General features: G+C 38.1%; 1 pseudogene; it reads left to right on the top strand.

Annotated features, from left to right (window-relative positions):
- The first annotated feature begins 1,865 nt into the window (after positions 1 to 1,865).
- Positions 1,866 to 4,830, top strand: LOC113611006 (cAMP-regulated phosphoprotein 19 pseudogene; annotated as a pseudogene).
- The last annotated feature ends 17,707 nt before the right edge of the window (positions 4,831 to 22,537 follow it).

The raw sequence follows: 22,537 nt of genomic DNA, 5'->3' as shown, positions 1-22,537 counted from the left end.
AATCTTGTCTTTTATGCTCCTAATTGTCTCACAAATCGTTCTTCTTTATTCCATTCTCATTGTCCTAGGTCAAATCCTATTCATCTCAGTCTTCTGGACATTGCAATAGACTGGTCAGCCTGCCCTCATTCTTGCCCCCCTACAAACCATCCTCTACAAGAGTTGTATACTGAAAACACAATCTGTGCCATTCCCTGGCTTAAAACATGAAATGGCTTCCCATTGTAAAGTGATAATGTTTACTTTTTAAGTATGGTATATAAGGTTCATCAGATACAGCTTCATTCTACCTTACCAACAGTGAACCCATAACACACCATAGGAGATTACTTGTATCATTCAAATCTTCAGTAATTCTACCATAGCAAATGTTTAAGATGCACCATGCCAAATCCCTGGATCTACCTGACTTCAGCTCAGCATGGTGGAAGTTCAATGTATGATTGCCAATGTCCTGAACCAAGAACAAATCACAGCATTTCTCTGCTCTTGCTTTCTTGGAAGCCACAGAAGGCTTCTCAACTGTACAGATGCAACTTAAAAGTATGGGAAGTTTAATGTCCCAAGGATAAAGGACACTTCTCAACTGAAGGAGGACAAAAGTCAATAGATAAATGCCCCATCTTCCCTGTTTTGTGGTGGAACAATTCTGAGGTCTGTTCTATACAGTTAGAGAGTTCCTAGAAGGATTGAACTCCAGTTACCCACAACAGTTGCACCCTATTTCTTTGGGAGGTGATTCTTGGGGTCACTTCCCAGATATACCACCCATACCCAATCCTTGTTTCAAAATCTGCCTTCTGGGTAACCCCAGTTAAGATACCTCCTTGTTTTTGCCTACGTGATCTTTTGACCATTAAGAACTATGCTAGGGCTTCCCTGGTGGCATAGTGGTTGAGAGTCCGCCTGCCGATGCAGGGGACACGGGGTCGTGCCCCGCTCCGGGAAGATCCCACATGCTGCGGAGCGGCTAGGCCCGTGAGCCGTGACCTCTGAGCCTGCGTGTCCGGAGCCTGTGCTCCGCTACGGGGAAAAGTATGCTAAAGTCTTCTAACATGATAGTGATTTTGTAACTTTCTCCTTTTATTTCTATTACGTTTTGCTTATATATTTCAAAGCTCTCTTGTTAGATGCCTAAAGGTTCATGACTATTTCATCTTGTTGGGGATAAAACCACCATAATGTATCTCTCTTTGTCCCATTAATTTATTACCTTGAATTCTCTTTTATATGATATTAATATTGATACATTTGCTTTATTTTCTTAGCATTTGCCTAGCATATCTTCTTCTATTTTCAATTTTTATTTCAGCAGGTCTCTTATAAACAAAACATAAGTGTATAGATGAATTAAATTTTCCAATCTGATGGTAAAAATGAAAAATATGCCAACACATTCTATTAGCAAGGCTGCAGAGAAAGTCACTCTCATATATTACTGGTGGGAATGCAAAGTAGTACAATCCTTTTGGAGGGAGATTTGTAACTGTCTAACAAAATTAAGACATATGCATTTGTCTTTTAGTAAAGTAATCCTATCCCTAGGAATATACCCTGAAAATAGACCTACAATAAGATAAAAATATATATGCACAAGGTTATTCATTACAACATTGTAATTTCAGAATACTGGAAACAAACTAAATGCTCATGCAGGAGACTGCTTGAATAAAATATGGTACATCACACAGTGGAATACTATGCAGATGCAAAAAAGAATGAGAGGGCTTCCCTGGTGGCACAGTGGTTGAGAGTCCGCCTGCCGATGCAGGGGACACGGGTTCGTGCCCCGGTCCAGGAGGATCCCACATGCCACGGAGCGGCTGGGCCTGTGAGCTATGGCCTCTGAGCCTGCGCGTCCGGAGCCTGCGCTCCGCAATGGGAGAGGCCACAACAGTGAGAGGCCCGCATACCGCAAAAAAAAAAAAAAAAAAAAAAAGAATGAGAAAGAACTTTATGAACTGACATGGGGTGATTTCCAAGATATATTGTTAAGTGAAGAAAGCAAAGTGCAAAATAATATGCTACCTTTCATGTGTAAAGAAACATGAAAAGATGTATACATTCTTTTTTTTAATATTCTTTAAAAACAATGTATATATACATATAACTGAATCACTTTGCTGTACAGCAGTAATTAACACAACATTGTAAATCAACTATACTTCAATAAAAAAATGACTATCAGTTTTTGATGCGTTCAAGCAAAGGAAGGTATTTGGGTCTAAAATATTAGATTCTCAGGATGTCGCAGAGCTGGAGAAGCAGAGTAAGAGGGAGCAAGAAGTATGTCCCCAGAAGTCCCCGAGGCAACCTCCACAGAGAAGCAGAAGGAAATGGAAGATAAAGTAACTAGTCCAGAGAAAGCTGAAGAAGCAAGATTAAAAACAAGGTATCCTCATCTGGGACAAAAGCCCAGAGGTTCAGATTTTTTAAGGAAATGATTGCAGAAAGGGCAAAAAGATTTTGATTCTGGGGATTACAGCATGGCTAAAGCAAAAATGAAGAACAAGCAACTTCCTACTACAGCCCCAAATAAGACAGAGGTCACTGGTGACCACATTCCCACTCCACAGGACCTTCCTCAGCGGAAACCATCTCTTGTTGCTAGCAAGCCGGCTGACTGGTTAAAAGAGCTGAAATACATGAATCTTCTAATTCCCATTATTTCCTCTTAATATGTTACTTCTCCACTTTTTATTTCCTTTCACTCAGTCATTTGAGAGTGATGGCTTTGCAGGTAGCTGTAGTGTGTGCTGCTATTGTAAGGTAATATACATGTGTAGAGTTTTTGATTAGCTTAGCAGTGCACTAATGAAAAGAACATGTTGGAGCAATGTAAAGTAATCTACTTGCAAAGAATTGTATATATTACCCAACTCCTAGTGTAGGGCTGGTTCCAACAAGTAATAAGCAAGTTTTACAATTTTAATATTTTGGCTTTCTTTAATCTTAATTATAGCTTTGTATGTTACTCTTATCTAAAATAAACTCTATTGTATTGAGTTCTTCTGTATTTTCCTTTTGGATTTTGTGAAGCAGAAGTTTAAGACCACAAGTTAGAAGAAAGGTGACATATTTCAAACACAAAGAGATGGGGCTCCAAAAGATTTGCATCCTGTGCTTGACCTTGATTCGCCTTAAATATGTTTCAGCTTTAACAATAGAATTTTGCTTGGGCAATATTTGCCCATTCTGGTACAACTTATGTGACTCTAGTGCATAACAGCCACTATTGAAGCTAGTATTCTTATTCAGGTCTATAGTGTTAGAATACCTTTTGTTGTTGAATATGTGAATGAAGTGTGCATGTGCATTGACTGTTGAATTCACTTTTGTGCCATTTTTGTAAATACAATAGTTTTGCACAACCTCTCAAAAAATATTAGATTCTCCAGATTCTCTTAATCCATTTGCAAAGAATTTTTATCTATGAATCAGGGGTCTTAAGAAACTTGGATCCTGAGTCCTGTGGACCTTCTTTATTTCTGATGAATTTGTTTTTGTGAATGATGTTGATTTCATACACAAACTTGCTTGCACCTAGAGCTATGGTAATGTCACTGGACTTGATTATAAATGAGTTTTAAAAGTTTGGATATTTCATTTCATTTTGGGATACATATCTCCGTGGAGAAGTGGTTTTGATGATAAAACTTACGTTGAGTGAAAAGGCTTTTTGGCCAAGTTCCTAGACTGACACCATATTTTTTGTTTGTTTGTGGTCTAGGTCAGTCCTGAAACGAAAATCATCAGTATGTAACAACTGTGTATGTATATGGACATGTATACATATACATAGGTGTGTGTATGTGCTCATTACACATATATGGATATACATGCATATATATGAAAAAAGAAACATGAAAAGATATGCTAGAAACTAATGAGATTGGTTATGTACAAGAGTAGCTGGGAACAAAGTGGAAAGGAGGGGATATGGAAAAAGAGTAGAAGAAATATGGAAGAGTGATCATACTTTTCTAAATATACATTTTTGCATAGTTCTGACTTTTATAACCATGTTAATATTCACATGCTGAAAAATAAATAAAATCAACAAAGATGGGGCATGGCAAGAAAAATGTAATACAAACAGAAACAAATGAACCTAATTTTATTTCAAATGAATAACATAACATAGTGAATAACAAAGTGTGTGTGTGTATGTAGAGAGGAATCCAAGACTTAAGTAACTGAAATACAGTATTTTGACTATATACCTTATGAAGACCCCAGGAAAGAAACTTGGACTCCTGATGATGTATGATTTAGAGCCAGCAACTTCTGAGCTTTATTTCCTGCCTTTGTAACCTCCTGCAGCCTTCTGGTAAAGCTTACCCCCAACCCCGCCCCCGCCATTTCACAAGATCATGCAACCTCTTGCTGCCTCTTTAAAATCTTGCATTGGACAAAGGCTCTTTTAACTCCTGTGCCAGTGGGACTTTTCTCCTTATAAAAAGCCTGCACACTGTTATTCATTCTCTCTCAGTTCTGGACTTTCTCCCAGAGAGCCATGCACCCTGCCCCTTGCCTTGAGATTTCCTCACCTGTTTGTATAATGCAGTTGTGTTTTTTTCATAGAAAAAGATGACTGTTATGAGTTTCAACATTTGAACCAACATCTGAGCTCCCCCATGACACACTAAAGTTGCTATAACATAAATTAAGAATAAAGATGGAATTGGAAACCAATATTGTACTTTTGTTGATAGGTTTGGTTTTCATAGTTGTATGGGTTAGCAATTCTGCAGCTAATATATGTATTCTGAGATTGAGTAAATAAGTTAATATACTGTCCATAATGTTGGAGAAGGGAACAAGAGGGAAGCCTAGGACAAACCTCATGGAGTTAGATTTGAATTAGAGTTATCAGTGTTAATTCATGGTTTTTGAAAGATAGATTGATAGATACAGAAATATGGATGTATGTATGTGTATATGGATACATGCATGTATATCCTAGTTTTGTCCACTGAGAGGTAATAGAAGCAAACGATATTCTAGTACCAATGAGCACACCCAGTGCCCAGATCTTGATTTCTAAATATGATTCTACAACAAAGGAATAAGGCTTGCTTAAAGAAATTACTGATTCCAGTTCTAGGGAAGGTAAAATATAAGATGATTCTGTAACATCTTGTGGTATTTGAAAGTAAAGAAGTTCTCAAAGAAATCACAGGGAAGATATCAATAAGTTACAGACAGGATGCTTTTACATAACCACAGTAAAATTATCAGTCAATGATATATATTTTTTTGAATTTTATTTATTTTTTTATACAGCAGGTTCTTATTAGTTATCTATTTTATACATATTAGCATATATACGTCAATCCCAATCTCCCAATTCATCTCACCACAACCCCTGACTTTCCCCGCTTTGTGTCCATATGTTTGTTCTCTACATCTGTGTCTCTATTTCTGCCTTGCAAACTGGTTCATCTGTACCACTTTTCTAGATTCCATAAGTATGCATTAATAAACAATATTTGTTTTTCTCTTTCTGACTTACTTCACCCTGTATGACAGTCTCTAGGTCCATCCACGTCTCTACAAATGACCCAATTTCGTTCTTTTTTATGGCTGAGTAATATTCCATAATCAGTGATATATTATTATCTCAATGCAGACCTTATTTATTTATTTTAAAATTTTATTTATTTTATTTATTTATATTTGGCTGCGTTGGGTCTTCATTGCCACATGCAGGCTTCCTCTAGTTGCGGCGAGCAGTGGCCACACTTTGTTGAGGTGCACAGGCCTCTCACTGTGGTGGCCCATCTTGTTGTGGAGCACAGGCTCTAGGCACGTGGGCTCAGTAGTTGCAGCATGCAGGCTCAGTAGTTGTGGCTCGCAGGCTCTAGAGCGCAGGCTCAACAGTTGTGGTGCATGGGCTCAGTTGCTCTGCGGCATGTGGGATCTTCCCAGACCAGCGCGTGGGATCTTCCCAAACCCATGTCCCCTGCATTGGCAGGCAGACTCCCAAACACTGCGCCACCAGGGAAGCCCCTGCAGACCTTATTTAAATTTCACTATTTGTCCCAATAAGATGGTACTCTGTAAAACTGTGTAAGAGCATACTGTCTGCAACTTACTCTTTTTTTTTTTAACATCTTCATTGGAGTATAATTGCTTTACAGTGGTGTGTTAGTTTCTGCTTTATAACAAATTGAATCAGTTATACATAAACATGTCCCCATGTCTCTTCCCTCTTGCATCTCCCTCCCTCCCACCCTCCCTATCCTACCCCTCTAGGTGGTCACAAAGCACCGAGCTGATCTCCCTGTGCTATGCGGCTGCTTCCCACTAGCTATCTACCTTACGTTTGGTAGTGTATATATGGCCATGCAACTCTCTCACTTTGTCCCAGCTTACCCTTCCCCCTCCCCATATCCTCAAGTCCATTCTCTAGTAGGTCTCCATCTTTATTACCATCTTGCCCCTAGGTTCTTCATGACCATTTTTTTTCTAGGTTCCACATATACTGGCACATGTATACAATGGAATATTACTCAGCAATAAAAAGGAATGAAACTGGGTTATTTGTAGTGAGGTGGATGGACCTAGAGACTGTCATACAGAGTGAAGTAAGTCAGAAAGAGAAAAACAAATACTGTATGCAACTTACTCTTAAACATTTCAGAGAAAAGTTAGAGACAGAAAATAAAAGTGGTTTAAACATTAACATTTGGGGAATCTGGGTGAATGCTATACCAGAATTATTTAACTAGTTACGGAACTTTTTGTAATATTCAAATTATTTCATAATTTAAAGTTAAAAAAATTTTTCATTCACAGGGTCTTCCCCTAATAGAGTAATTTAACCTATTAATATTTATTGTAATTACTGGTACATTTTTCCATAGTACTACTATCATTTTTATGTTTTTTGTCATTTTTCTTCTTTCATTTCTCTTTTCTTCCTTTTAGCTGGGTTGATGATTTGATTTGTTCTTTTATTTTTCTTCTTGTACTTTCAAAGGTGAATATGCTCTTTCTATGGATCTGGTTAGTTCTCAACATACACATTTATATCCTTTTTTATAAATCAAAGTCTAAATTTCATTAGAATCTATATATTCCCTTGTTTTAGACAATAACCTTTGCAACTTTACAATTTCTTTCCCGTTGTATCTCAAGTTGATATCTCCCAAGATTTTAGTTCTAAGTAATTATAAAAAAATACTTTGACCTTATGTATCTACAGTTATTTAGCCTTAACTACTAACTTTATTGGTTTTGTTGCTTTTTTCTTCTTTATGGAAGCTTTTGGGATTTTTTAAAATCCTTTTTTTAATTCATTGTGGCAAAATGTCACCACAATGCATTTTATATATGTCTTCTTTGTTTACCTTGCTTAGCACTTATCTTTCCATCTGAAGAATAATAACCTTTTATCATTCGGGGGGAATTATCTTCTATTATTGATTTATTAACTTCCTCTTCTCTATACTTTCTGGTCTTTTGGAATTCCCGTTACATCGATGTTGAACTTCTGGACTTAATCTCCATATCTATAATTGCTTTATCAAAATTTCTATTTCTTTTTCATTTTGCATTGTTTTGTGAGAATCTTTTAGTTTGATGTTATAAGCCACATTTTTTTCTCTTCTGCTGTTCCATAATGCTATTACAGAGATCCATTGCATTCTTTGTTTTGATTCTCTTTTATTTATGTAGTTTCCAGGGCTTATCATTTTTTTTAACATCTTTACTGGAGTATAATTGCTTTACAACGCTGTGTTAGTTTCTGCTTTATAACAAAGTGAATCAGCTATACATATACATATATCCTCATATCCCCTTCCTCTTGCATCTCCCTCCCACCCTCCCTATCCCAACCCTCTAGGTGGTCACAAAGCATCGAACTGATCTCCCTGTGCTATGTGGCTGCTTCCCACTAGCTATCTATTTTACATTTGGTAGTGTATATATGTCCATGCCACTCTCTCACTTTGTCCCAGCTTACCCTTCCCCCTCCCCGTGTCCTTAAGTCTATTCTCTACGTCTGCGTCTTTATTCCTGTCCTGCCCCTAGGTTCTTCAGAACCTTTTTTTTTTTTTAGTTTCCATATATATGTGTTAGCATACAGTATTTGTTTTTCTCTTTCTGACTTACTTTACACTGTATGACAGACTCTAGATCCATCCACCTCACTACAAATAACTCAATTTCGTTTCTTTTTATGGCTGAGTAATATTCCATTGTATATATGTGCCACATCTTCTTTATCCATTCATCAGTCGATGGACCTTAGGTTGCTTCCATGTCCTGGCTATTGTACATAGAGCTGCAATGAACATTGTGGTCCATGACTCTTTTTGAATTATGGTTTTCTCAGGGTATATGCCCAGTAGTGGGATTGTTGGGTCATATGGTAGTTCTATTTTTAATTTTTTAAGGAACCTCCATACTGTTCTCCATAGTGGCTGTATCAGTTTACATTCCCACCAACAGTGCAAGAGGGTCCCTCTCCTCCACACCCTCTCCAGCATTTATTGTTTGTAGATTTTTTGTTGATGGCCATTCTGACTGGTATGAAGTGATAGCTCCCTGTAGTTTTGATTTGCATTTTTCTAATGATTAGTGATGTTGAGCATCCTTTCATGTGTTTGTTGTTAATCTGTATATCTTCTTTGGAGAAATGTCTATTTAGGTCTTCTGCCCAGTTTTGGATTGAGTTTTTTGTTTTTTTGCTACTGAGCTGCATGAGCTGCTTGTATATTTTGGAGATTAATCCTTTGTCAGTTGCTTCATTTGCAAATATTTTCTCCCATTCTGAGGGTTGTCTTTTCGTCTTGTTTCTGGTTTCCTTTGTTGTGCCAAAGATTTGAAGTTTCATTAGGTCCCATTTGTTTATTTTTGTTTTTATTTCCATTTCTCTAGAAGGTGGGATAAAAAGAATCTTGCTGTGATGTATGTCATAGAGTGTTCTGCCTTTGTTTTCCTCTAACAGTCTTGTAGTGTCTGGCCTTACATTTAGGTCTTTAATCCATTTTGAGTTTATTTTTGTGTATGGTGTTAAGGAGCGTTCTAATTTCATTCTTTTAAGGGTAGCTGTCCAGTTTTCCCAGCACCACTTATTGAAGAGGCTGTCTTTTCTGCATTGTATATTCCGGCCTCCTTTATCAAAAATAAGGTGACCATATGTGCGTGGGTTTATCTCTGGGCTTTCTATCCTGTTCCATTGGTCTATATTTCTGTTTTCGTACCAGTACCATACTGTCTTGATTACTGTAGCTTTCATTCCTGTAGCCTGATTTGATTCCTGTAGCCTGATTCCTCCAATTCCATTTTTCTTTCTCGAGATTGTTTTGGCTATTCGGGGTCTTTTGTGTTTCCATACAAATTGTGAAATTTTTTGATCTAGTTCTATGAAAAATGCCACTGGTAGTTTGATAGAGATTGCATTGAATCTGTAGATTCCTTTGGGTAGTAGAGTCATTTTCACAATGTTGATTCTTCCAATCCAAGAACATGGTATATCTCTCCATCTGTTGGTATCATCTTAAATTTCTTTCATCAGGGTCTTATAGTTTTCTGCGTACAGGTCTTTGGTCTCCCTAGGTAGGTTTATTCCTAGATATTTTATTCTTTTTGTTGCAATGGTAAATGAGAGTGTTTTCCTTTTTTTTTTCTCTTTTTTTAAACATCTTTATTGGAGTATAATTGCTTTACAATGGTGTGTTAGTTTCTGCTTTATAACAAAGTGAATCAGTTATACATATACATATGTTCCCATATCTCTTCCCTCTTGCGTCTCCCTCCCTCCCACCCTCCCTATCTCACCCCTCCAGGCGGTCACAAAGCACCGAGTTGATCTCCCTGTGCTATGCGGCTGCTTCCCACTAGCTATCTACCTTACATCTGGTAGTGTATAAATGTCCATGCCTCTCTCTCGCTTTGTCACAGCTCACCCTTCCCCCTCCCCATATCCTCAAGTCCGTTCGCTAATAGGTCTGTGTCTTTATTCCTGTCTTACCCCTAGGTTCTTCATGACATTTTTTTCCCTTAAATTCCATATATATGTGTTAGCACACGGTATTTGTCTTTCTCTTTCTGACTTACTTCACTCTGTATGACAGACTCTAGGTCTATCCACCTCATTACAAATAGCTCAATTTCGTTTCTTTTTATGGCTGAGTAATATTCCATTGTGTTTTCTTAATTTCTCTTTCAGATTTTTCATCATTAGTGTATAGGAATGCAAGAAATTTCTGTGCATTAATTTTGTATCCTGCTACTTTACCAAATTCATTGATTAGCTCTAGTAGTTTTCTGGTAGCATCTTTAGGGTTCTCTATGTATAGTATCATGTCACTGGCAAACAGTGACAGTTTGACTTCTTCTTTTCCAATATGTATTCCTTTTATTTCTTTTTCTCCTCTGATTGCTGTGGCTAGGATTTCCAAAGCTATGTTGAATAATAGTGTTGAGAGTGGACATCCTTGTCTTGTTCCTGATCTTAGAGGAAATGCTGTCAGTTTTTCACCACTGAGAATGATGTTTGCTGTGGATTTGTTGTATATGGCCTTTATTATGTTGCGGTAGGTTCCCTCTATGCCCACTTTCTGGAGAGTTTTTATCATAAATGTGTGTTGAATTTTGTCAAAAGCTTTTTCTGCTTCTATTGAGATGATCATATGGTTTTTCTTCTTCAGTTTGTTAATATGGTGTATCACATTGATTGATTTGTGTATATTGAAGAATCCTTGCATCCCTGGGATAAATCCCACTTGATCATGGTGTATGATCCTTTCAATGTGTTGTCAGATTCTGTTTGCTAGTATTTTGTTGTGGATTTTTGCATCTATATTTATCAGTGATATTGGTCTGTAATTTTCTTTTTTTGTAGTATCTTTGTCTGGTTTTGTTATCAGGGTGATGGTGGCCTCATAGAATGCGTTTGGGAGTGTTCCTTCCTCTGCAATATTTTGGAAGAGTTTGAGAAGGACTGGTGTTAGCTCTTCTCTAAATGTTTGATAGAATTCACCTGTGAAGCCATCTGGTCCTGGACTTTTGTTTGTTGGAAGATTTTTAATCACAGTTTCAATTACATTACTTGTGATTGGTTTGTTCATATTTTCTATTTCTTCCTGGTTCAGTCTTGGAAGGTTATACCTTTCTAAGAATTTGTCCATTTCTTCCATGTTGTCCATTTTATTTGCATAGAATTGCTTGTTGTAGTCTCTTAGGATGCTTTGTATTTCTGCGGTGTCTGTTGTAACTTCTCCTTTTTCATTTCTAATTTTACTGATTTGAGTCCTCTCCCTCTTTTTCTTGATGAATCTGGCTAATGGTTTATCAATTTTGTTTATCTTCTCAAAGAACCAGCATTTAGTTTTATTGATCTTTGCTATTGTTTTCTTTGTTTCTATTTCATTTATTTCTGCTCTGATCTTTATGATTTCTTTCCTTCTGCTAACTTTGGGTTTTATTTGTTCTTCTTTCTCTAGTTCCTTTAGGTGTAAGGTTAGATTGTTTACTTGACATTTTTCTTGTTTCTTGACATAGGCTTGTATAGCTATAAACTTCCCTCTTAGAACTGGTTTTGCTGCATCCCATAGGTTTTGGATCGTCGTGTTTTCATTGTCATTTGTCTCTAGGTATTTTTTGATTTCCTCTTTGATTTCTTCAGTGATCTCTTGCGTTATTTAGTAACGTATCGTTTAGCCTCTCTGTGTTTGTGTTTTTTATGTTTTTTCTGCTGTAATTGATTTCTAATCTCATAGCGTTGTGGTTAGAAAAGGTGCTTGATGTGATTTCAGTTTTCTCAAATTTACTGAGGCTTGATTTGTGACCCAAGATGTGATCGATCCTGGAGAATGTTACGTGCACACTTGAGAAGAAAGTGTAATCTGCTGTTTTTGGATGGAATGTCCTATAAATATCAATTCAATCTATCTGGTCTATTGTGTCATTTAAAGCTTCCGTTTCCTTATTTATTTTCATTTTGGATGACCTGTCCATTGGTGTAAGTGAGGTGTTAAAGTCCCCCACTATTACTGTGTTACTGTCGATTTCTCCTTTTATAGCTGTTAGCAGTTCCCTTATGTGTTGAGGTGCTCCTGTGTTGGGTGCATATATATTTATAACTGTTATATCTTCTTCTTGGATTGATCCCTTGATCATTATGTAGTGTCCTTCCTTGTCTCTTGTAACGTTCTTTATTTTAAAGTCTATTTTATCTGATATGAGTATTGCTACTCTGGCTGTCTTTTGATTTCCATTTGCATGGAATATCTTTCTTCATCCCCTCACTTTCAGTCTGAACGTGTCCCTAGGTCTGAAGTGGGTTCTTGTAGACAGCATATATATGGGTCTTGTTTTTGTTTCCATTCAGCAAGCCTATGTCTTTTGGTTGGAGCTTTTAATCCATTCATGTTTAGGGTAATTATCAATATGTATGTTCCTATGACAGTTTTCTTAATTGTTTTGGGTTTGTTTTTCTAGGACCTTTTCTTCTCTTGTGTTTCCCACGTGGAGAAGTTCCTTTAGCATTTGTTGTAGAGCTGGTTTGGTGGTGCTGAATTCTCTTAGCTTTGGCTTGTCTGTAAAGCTTTTGATTTCTCCATCGAATCTGAATGAGATCCTTGCCAGGTAGAGTAATTTGGTTGTATGTTCTTCCCTTTCATCATTTCAAGTATATCTTGCCAGTCCCTTCTGGCTTGTAGAGTTTCTGCTGAGAAATCAGCTGTTAACTTTATGGGAGTTCCCTAGTATGTTATTTGTCATTTTTCCCTTGCTACTTTCAATAATCTTTCTTTGTCTTTAATTTTTGCCAGTTTGATTACTATGTGTCTTGGTGTGTTTCTCCTTGGGTTTATCGTGTATGGGACTCTCTGCGCTTCCTGGACTTGGGTAGCTATTTCCTTTCCCATGTTAGGGAAGTTTTCAACTATAATCTCTTCAAATATTTTCTCGGGTCCTTTCTCTCTCTCTTCTCCTTCTGGGACCCCTATAATGTGAATGTTGTTGCATGTAATGTTGTCCCAGAGGTCTCTTAGGCTGTCTTCATTTCTTTTCATTCTTTTTTCTTTATTCTGTTCCACAGCAGTGAATTCCACCATTCTGTCTTCCAGGTCACTTATCCATTCTTCTGCCTCAGTTATTCTGCTATTGATTCCTTCTAGTGTAGTTTTCATTTCAGTTATTGTATTGTTCATCTCTGTTTGTTTGTTCTTTAATTCTTCTAGTTCTTTGTTAAACATTTGTTGCATCTTCTTGATCTTTGCCTCCATTCTTTTTCTGAGGTCCTGGATCATTTTCACTATCATTATTCTGAATTCTTTTTCTGGGAGGTTGCCTATCTCCACTTCATTTAGTTGTTTTTCTGGGGGTTTATCTTGTTCCTTCATCTGGTACATAGCCCTCTGCCTTTACATCTTGTCTATCTTTCTGTGAATGTGGTTTTTGTTCCACAGACTTCAGGATTGTAGTTCTTCTTGCTTCTGCTGTCTGCCCTCTGGTGGACGAGGCTATCTAAGAGGCTTGTGCAAGTTTCCTTATGGGAGGAACTGGTGGTGGGGAGAGCTGACTGTTTCTCCAGTGGGCAGTGCTCAGTAAAACTTTAATCCGCTTGTCTGCTGATGGGTGAGGCTGGGTTCCCTCCCTGTTGGTTGTTTGGCCTGAGGCAACCCAACACTGGAGCCTACCTGGGCTCTTTGGTGGGGCTAATGGCGGATGCTGGGAGGGCTCACACCAAGGAATATTTCCCAGAACTTCAGCTGCCAGTGTCCTTGTCCCCACAGTGAGCCACAGCCAACCCATGCCTCTGCAGGAGACCCTCCAACGCTAGCAGGTAGGTCTTGTTAGGTCTCCCCTGGGGTCACTGCTCCTTCCCCTGGGTCCCGATGTCCACACTACTTTGTGTGTGCCCTCCAAGAGTGGAGTCTCTGTTTCCCCCAGTCCTGTCGGAGTCCTACAATCAAATCCCGCTAGCCTTCAAAGTCTGATTCTCTAGGAATTCCTCCTCCCATTCCCAGGTTGGGAAGCCTGATGTGGGGCTCAGAACCTTCACTCTGGTGGGTGGACTTCTGCGGTATAAGTGTTCTGCAGTTTGTGAGTCACCCACCCAGCAGTTATGGGATTTGATTTTACTGTGATTGCGCCCCTCCTACCGTCTCATTGTGGCTTCTCCTTTGTCTTTGGATGTGGGGTATCTTTTTTGGTGAGTTCCAGTGTCTTCCTGTCGATGATTGTCCAGCAGCTAGTTGTGATTCTGGTGTTCTCACAAGAGGGAGTGAGAGCACGTCCTTCTACTCCGCCATCTTGATTCAGGGCCCTATGATCCTTTTAATGTGCTGTTGGATTCTGTTTGCTAGTGTTTTGTTGAGGATTTTTGCATCTATGTTCATCAGTGATATTGGCCTGTAGTTTTCTTTCTTTGTGACATCCTTGTCTGGTTTTGGTATCAGGGTGATGGTGGCCTCATAGAATGAGTTTGGGAGTGTTCCTCCCTCTGCTATATTTTGGAAGAGTTTGAGAAGGATAGGTGTTAGCTCTTCTCTAAATGTTTGATAGAATTTGCCTGTGAAGCCATCTGGTCCTGAGATTTTGTTTGTTGGAAGATGTTTAATCACAGTTTCAATTTCAGTGCTTCTGATTTGTCTGTTTATATTTTCTATCTCTCTCTGGTTCAGTCTCCGAAGGTTGTGCTTTTCTAAGAATTTGTCCATTTCTTCCAGGTTGTCCATTTTATTGGCATAGAGTTGCTTGTAGTAATCTCTCATGATCCTTTGTATTTCTGCAGTGTCAGTTGTTACTTCTCCGTTTTCATTTCTAATTCTATTCATTTGAGTCTTCTCCCTTTTTTTTCTCGATGAGTCTGTCTAATGGTTTATCAATTTTGTTTACCTTCTCAAAGAACCAGCTTTTAGTATTATTGGTCTTTGCTATTGTTTCCTTCATTTCTTTTTCATCTATTTCTGATCTGATCTTTATGATTTCTTTCCTTCTGCCAACTTTGGGGGTTTTCTGTTCTTCTTACTCTAATTGATTTAAGTGTAAGGTTAGGTTGTTTATTTGAGATGTTTCTTGTTTCTTGAGGTAGGATTGTATTGCTATAAACTTCCCTCTTAGAACTGCTTTTGCTGCATCCCATAGGTTTTGGGTCATCGTTGTTTCATTGTCATTTGGTTCTAGATACTTTTTATTTCCACTTTGATTTCTTCAGTGATATCTTGGTTACTTAGTAGTGCATTGTTTACCCTCTCTGTGTTTGTATTTTTTACAATTTTTTCCTGTAACTGATATCTACTCATATAGCATTGAGGTCAGAAAAGATACTTGATACGATTTCAGTTTTATTAAATTTTCCAAGGCTTGATTTGTGACCCAAGATATGACCTATCCTGGAGAATGTTGCATGTACACTTGAGAAGAAAGTGTATTCTCTTGTTTTTGGATGGAATGTCCTATAAATATCAATTAAATCCATCTTGTTTAATGTATCATTTAAAGCTTGTGTTTCCTTATTTATTTTCATTTTGGATGATATGTCCATTGGTGAAAATGGGGTGTTAAAGTCCGGTACTCTGATTGTGTTACTGTCAATTTCCCCTTTTATGGCTCTTAGCATTTGCCTTATGTATTGAGGTGCTCCTATTTTGGGTGCATAAATATTTACAATTGTTATATCTTCTTCTTGGATTGATCCCTTGATTATTATGTAGTGTCCTTCTTTGTCTCTTGTAATAGTCTTTATTTTAAAGTCTATTTTGTCTGATATGAGAATTGCTATGCCAGCTTTCTTTTGATTCCTGTTTTCATGGAATATCTTTTTCCATCCCCTCACTTTCAGTCTGTATGTGTCCCTAGTTCTGAAGTGGGTCTCTTGTAGACAGCATGTATACGTGTCTTGTTTTTATATCCATTCAGTCAGTCTGCGTCTTTTGGTTGGAGCATTTAATCCATTTACATTCAACATAGTTATTGATATGTATGTTCCTATGACCGTTTTCTTAATTGTTTTGGGTTTGTTATTGTAGGTCTTTTCCTTCTCTCGTGTTTGCTGCCTAGTGAAGTTCCTTTAGCATTTCTTGTAAAGCTGGTTTGGTGGTGCTGAATTCTCTTAGCTTTTGCTTGTCTGGAAAGGTTTTAATTTCTCTGTCAAATCTGAATGAGATCCTTGCTGGGTAGTGTGATCTTGGTTGTAGGTTTCTCCCTTTCATCACTTTAAATATGTCCTGCCACTCCCTTCTGGCTTGAAGAGTTTCTGCTGAAAGATCAGCTGTTAACCTTATGGGGATTCCCTTGTATGTTATTTGTTGTTTTGCCCTTGCTGCTTTTTATATTTTTTCTTTGTATTTAATTTTTGATAGTTTGATTAATGTGTGTCTTGGCGTGTTTCTCCTTGGATTTATCCTGTATGGGACTCTCTGCACTTCCTGAACTTGATTGACTATTTTGTTTCCCATATTAGAACAGTTTTCAACTATAATGTCTTCAAATATTTTCTCAGCCCCTTTCTTTTTCTCTTCTTCTTCTGGGATCCCTATAATTCGAATGTTGGTGTGTTTAGTGTTGTCCCAGAGGTCTCTGAGACTGTCCTCAATTCTTTTCATTTTTCATTATCCTGCTCTGTGGTAGTTATTTCCAGTATTTTATCTTCCAGGTCACTTATCCCTCCTTCTGCCTCAGTTATTCTGCTATTGATTCCTTCTAGAGAATTTTTAATTTCATTTATTGTGTTGTTCATCATTGTTTGTTTGCTCTTTAGTTCTTCTATGTCCTTGTTAAACCTTTCTTGTATTTTCTCCATTCTGTTTCCAAGATTTTGGATCATCTTTACTATCATTATTCTGAATTCTTTTTCAGGTAGACTGCCTATTTCCTCTTCATTTGTTTGGTCTGGTGGGTTTTTACCTTGCTTCTTCATCTGCTGAGTATTTCTCTGTCCTCTCATTTTAGTTAACTTACTGTGTTTGGGGTCTCCTTTTCACAGGCTGCAGGTTCGTAGTTCCCGTTGTTTTTAGTGTCTGCCCCCAGTGGCTAAGGTTGGTTCAGTGGGTTGTGTAGGCTTCCTGGTGGAGGGGACTGGTGCCTGTGTTCTGTTGGATGAGGCTGGATCTTATCTTTCTGGTGGGCAGGACCGTGTCTGGTGGTGTGCTTTGGGGTGTCTATGAGCTTATTATGATTTTAGGCAGCCTCTCTGCTAATGAGTGTGGTTGTGTTCCTGTGTTGCTAGTTGTTTGGCATAGGGTGTCCAGCACTGTAGCTTGCTGGTCGTTGAGTGGAGCTGGGTCTTAGCGTCGAGATGGAGATCTCTGGGAGAGCTTTCATCGTTTGATATTATGTGGAGCTGGGACGTCTCTGGTGGACCAATGTCCTGAACTCGGCTCTCCCACCTCAGAGGCACAGGCCTGACACCCGGCCGTAGCACCAAGACCCTGTCAGCCACACAGCAGGTTTGTTTTGCCCAATGTGCAGCAAGCCAAAATGGTGAGACACCCAGGTTTGCAGCAAAGTGAGGAGACGGGAGAGCAGGTCTCAAATCTGCTCCAAAAAGGCAAGGGGCTTGGGTGTTTATGGGATAAAGAATAAAGAAGCAGGACTGTCTGAGGCACAGGTTAACAGGAAAGGTGATTAGAAAAAGCTGCCATTGGTTTTGTTTTATGTCAGCATTTTCTTTGTTTATGGGTCTGATAACTTCTCCTATTCTTCTGAGAACATTACTTATAGTTATTTTAAAATATTTTTTCATTTTCCATTATTTATTGTTTCTTCTGATTGTAGTTTTTCTGTTTATTAATTTTGGTTTCCTACATGATAACTGTTATTTAAATATTAATTGGTGTTTCTTGCTTGTGTGCTTATCTTTGTTTTTGAGATTCCTTACTAGCCTCTCTATAGATGTTGTTTTTATAAAGTAAATCCTGCCTCTGATATTGTGGGGAAGAATCATAACATGCTCTAGATGGAGTGTGCCAGTAGTTTATCTTTTAGGTGTAGTAGCTAAGTAGTATTTACACTTATTCTGAGCAAAAGACAGCAGCAAAATTTGTACACAGACTAAAGCATTATATAGGAACTAATCCCCAGAGGCACAGTTATCCAAAATGCTCTGAATACAGCTCTTTGTTTATTATGCTAAAATTCCCAAGGGCTCCTTCTTGATCTTTATATCACTGATGCTGGTCTTGAAGATCTCTAAACCACTCTTGTTAACACTGTGGTCTTCACATATATTTTGGACTGTGGTGTATTCTAGTTTTGTTTTTCTGACTATACTGGGCATGATTCTCAATCTAAACACTCATGTGTGCTGGAACTATCACATTCTTTATTTCCTATATATCAACTACCTACTTCTCTGAACTCTATACCCCCTTGGTAATTATGGTGTGTGTGTGTGTGTGTGTGTGAGAGAGAGAGAGAGAGAGAAGGAGGGAGGGAGGGAGGGAGGAGGGGCGAGAAGAGTATCATGATTATGATTCTGAGTCCCAGATCTGGTCATAACATCTTATCAGTATCAACACATAAGAGCTGCAAGGGTTACTGTATATAATCAGAATCAATATTAGGGTTTCCTAATTTACTTATTTGTAAAACCTATAGCCAGAGGAGCATGTAGGATCAACATAAGAAGGTTGCCCGAGTCACATATATGTAAAACCTATACCAGAAGGTTGGGAATAACAGAGCTAATTGTGCCCTCAATCAGCATATACCTAAGACAAATATGTTGAGGTTTTCTAAGTATAAGAACCCTGGAGGTGCATAGCTTGATGGTACTTGTTCCCACTGAAGGACTATATGAGGGCCCTCCATTCTTCTAAGGCTTGAATATTGTCTCTGGCTGGATACTTGCTGCTGAGAGAGAGAGCTCTACCAGGCTGCCTGCATTAAATTGGAATCAGATCTCATGCCAGACTGAAAATAATAACACATTATAACGGTAATTATATCCAGCATAAGTCAAATAAATAAATTATAAATTACAATTACCCTTTTTAAAAATTGTGCTGTTTATTAAAGCTTGTACTTCCTCTATAATAATTCATTTTTCACATTTTTCATATTTTGTTTTTAAAGACCATGTGCACTAACAAACTAACCAAATAATATAAAAGTTATCTTTTTTAAAGTGAAATACTGTAGTTGGTTCATAGTTTTTCAAAGCTCTTCTGATAGGAAAATGATTCTATTACTGTTTAAAATGATTCTGTTATTGGTTAAAGTTGTTAATCAGTTAAACCAGAAAAATGGCCCCGTTCCCCATTTCTTCGTTCTTTTCTTAGGGTACTTTTCTATTACACTGCACTCTGATGATTGATATCCTTATCTCCCCCTGTCCTACCAGGCTATGAGCTCCTTTAGGAGATGGGTCCACTCTCACTGTTTTTGTATCCTTAGGGCCTAGCTCACTGCCTGAAGCATTATAGCCATTCATTACGTACCCGGTGAATAATTGAATGAATTAATGATTAATTGCCAGCTCTATGTCAGTCAGTGAAAACTTACAAATTTATCAGTTTTTTTTTTTTTTCAGGAATAGCAACATTGATACTTCCTGATTCATAAGAACTCTTCCAGTCATACAAAAGTCATAGCAACATAAAGGTAGGTAATTTTTTGCAGAAAACAGTCAGTTGAGATAGACACAAGACTGCCTAAATGCCTTAAAATTACAACTAGGAAATATTAGTCCTCTACATATCTAAAAGTAGAAGTTCCCTTTCTTTCCTCCTTTTTCAAAATGCATACCTTATCTCATGCAAAGTGTTAAGCTGTTAAAGTTTCTAAATGAAACTGAGAGAGAGAGCTCATAGTACAGGTATGATAAGAAACACTGCATCCCACTGGTATTCTAATTTTAGCCTGTGGTGATTTCGTTTGGGGCTAGACTGCCTGGTTCTTTTTAATGTGATCGGTGACAAGCTGTGGTCCATGCCCTAAATGTGTTTACAATCTAGTCAATTGAGTAGAATTCCTTTATTCAGTATTTAGTGAGTACCTGCTGCGTGCTAGGCTCTGTTCTAGGGCCTAGGGATATAGTAGTGAACAGAAATAGCCAAAAGGTCTCTGCCTCACAGAGCTCTCATACCTGGCTACATCTCATGCCTTGCCTCCTTCACTTAACTCACATTAAATTTTTTTCCACCTTTCTAGCCAGCCTACTTACAAGTAGGGCCCTGAATATTAATTCCTTTGGTGAATAAGAATTAGTAATAGAGTTTCCCTTTTGAGACAAGACCCCCTTTTCCCTTGATGATAAGAACATAAAATTGGATAAGTTGTCAACCAAATACTGAGTATTTGTTTTAGGAACCTTTTCTTTCTCCACTATACCTTCTCTCCTAAGAAATAAGGCCCATCTGTAATCCACACAGATGGTGAACTCTGTCATTGCTGTGGTGTGGACTGACAACTGTAACCTTGGAATCATTTCATTGAGATTGGTGACCTGGAGCTTCTGATTGTTCTTGTGGCTGCTCTCCTAACTTCAGGGGAATGAGTATAAATGAAGATGAGGAAGGAATACATCTACACTATCCCTTCCAGTCCAACATACTAAATTAGAGCTATAATATTGGAATATGTGGAAAATGTAGTACAGGTACTGCAAGTTGGTTAGCATGTCAGGTAAAACACACAAACACACATACACACATACACAAAACTATCTTTTATGGTCAAAGTGGGACTATGACCCTGTTGTCACTAATTATAAAGAACTGAGGATTTTTCTTATTTCCAATATTTTATTACTAAACTGTTCAAACATACAGAAAAGGTGAGGGCTTCCCTGGTGGCGCAGTGGTTGAGAGTCTGCCTGCCGATGCAGGGGACATGGGTTCGTGCCCCGGTCCAGGAAGATCCCACGTGCCGCGGAGTGGCTGGGCCTGTGAGCCATGGCGGCTGAGCCTGCACGTCCGGAGCCTGTGCTCCGCAACGGGAGAGGCCACAACAGTGAGAGGCCCGCGTACCGCAAAAAAAAAAAAGAAAAGGTGAAAGAATTTTACAGTGAACACCCATATTTTCACCATCTATATTCTATAATTAACATTTTATTTAACTTGCTTTATCACACATTCCTCTATCTATCCATCCCTCTATCCATCCATCAATCTAGAACTGAGGATTTAAAGTACTTTTCCCAGGTTTACTCAAGGAATCAGGTATACAAATAGACCTCCTGATTGCTAGACCCTTGCCCTATGCTTTGCCTTGAATTTAATCTCTTTCATTTGTCAAATTGAATTTAGTTTTCAAATACTGATAGCTTTGTAAAGACTAATCTTTTCTATTAAGCTCTTGCCTAATTAAAGGGGATTAACTTGGGTAGAAGACTTCTGATGATTTATTTATTTAAACATTCTTGTAATTGCTAGTATGTGTTCAGAAACTCAGATAAAACATGAATTTCATTCATCTTAATAATAAGATATGCTTATAATAATAATTCTATTAAACGTCATTTCTAATCCCCGAATCCGCTTGACTTAAGCCAGGGAGATTCTACTGTTGCCAGCATCTTTTTGTGGACTGTACATGGTAAATTAATTATAAGATTTAAAACATGATTATCTCTATTCATATTTGACCTGATCTTTGTCCTTTTCACCCTTTCAATTTTCTTTTGTACAGTCAGTTCTTATTCACCTCAGTGATATCATTGAGTGTGAGGCATAACAGAAAGGATTAAACATGGAAAACTTTTTAAAAGATTATCAACTTCACATCCTAAAACATACTTTTTATTTTTAACACATGAAATTTAAAATTTATGTGTAAAAGTAGTCAAGGAAATTGTGTGGGCTTAGAGCCTCTCTTGCTCCCTTAAATAATTAGCATGGCTTAAAAAAAGCAAAATAAATGAGCAAATGGATTGAGTCAAAGACTTTTCCCAGGAGAATTTAAACCTTTAATTGTGGAGTATTTTGTTTTGTTCCCTGTTGTAATGAAACCATAATATCTCTATAGTAGAGCTAAATGTTCAGTTGCATCTGAAAAATAATAAAAAGCCATCTCAGGGCTTCCCTGGTGGCGCAGTAGTTGAGAGTCCGCCTGCAGATGCAGGGGACACGGGTTCGTGCCCCGCTCCGGGAAGATCCCACATGCCGCGGAGCGGCTGGGCCCGTGAGCCATGGCCACTGGGCCTGCGCGTCCGGAGCCTGTGCTCCGCAACGGGAGAGGCCACGACAGTGAGAGGCCCGCGTACCGCAAAACAAACAAACAAACAAAAAAATAATAAATAAATAAAAATAAAAAGCCATCTCAGTAAAAGTGTCTCAGAACTTCCCAAGTGTCTCAGAACTTCTTGAGAGCAAGAACTGCATCTTGCTCACTATTGTATACCCGGCACCTAGCACATACAGGATATAGTGGGTACTTAGTAAATATTGTTTGAATATTTTTAAATAAACAGAAAAATTCGATTCCTTCATATTCGTGTTTTTGCATGTGGTGCAAATTCAGCCACAATGACTCTGTAGCTCTAGATAAAGAGTCTGGAAACTATGGCCCTGTGTTAAATCTGGCCCAGCACTTGTTTCTGTAAATAAAGTTTTATTGTAACACAGGAGTTGAC

This window comes from Aethalodelphis obliquidens, unplaced genomic scaffold, assembly GCF_003676395.1.
Source record: "Aethalodelphis obliquidens isolate GAN/ISIS:26980383/991018 unplaced genomic scaffold, ASM367639v1 scaffold66, whole genome shotgun sequence".
Classification (NCBI taxonomy): Eukaryota; Metazoa; Chordata; class Mammalia; order Artiodactyla; family Delphinidae; genus Aethalodelphis; species Aethalodelphis obliquidens.
This window is presented reverse-complemented; position numbering and strand designations above follow the sequence as displayed.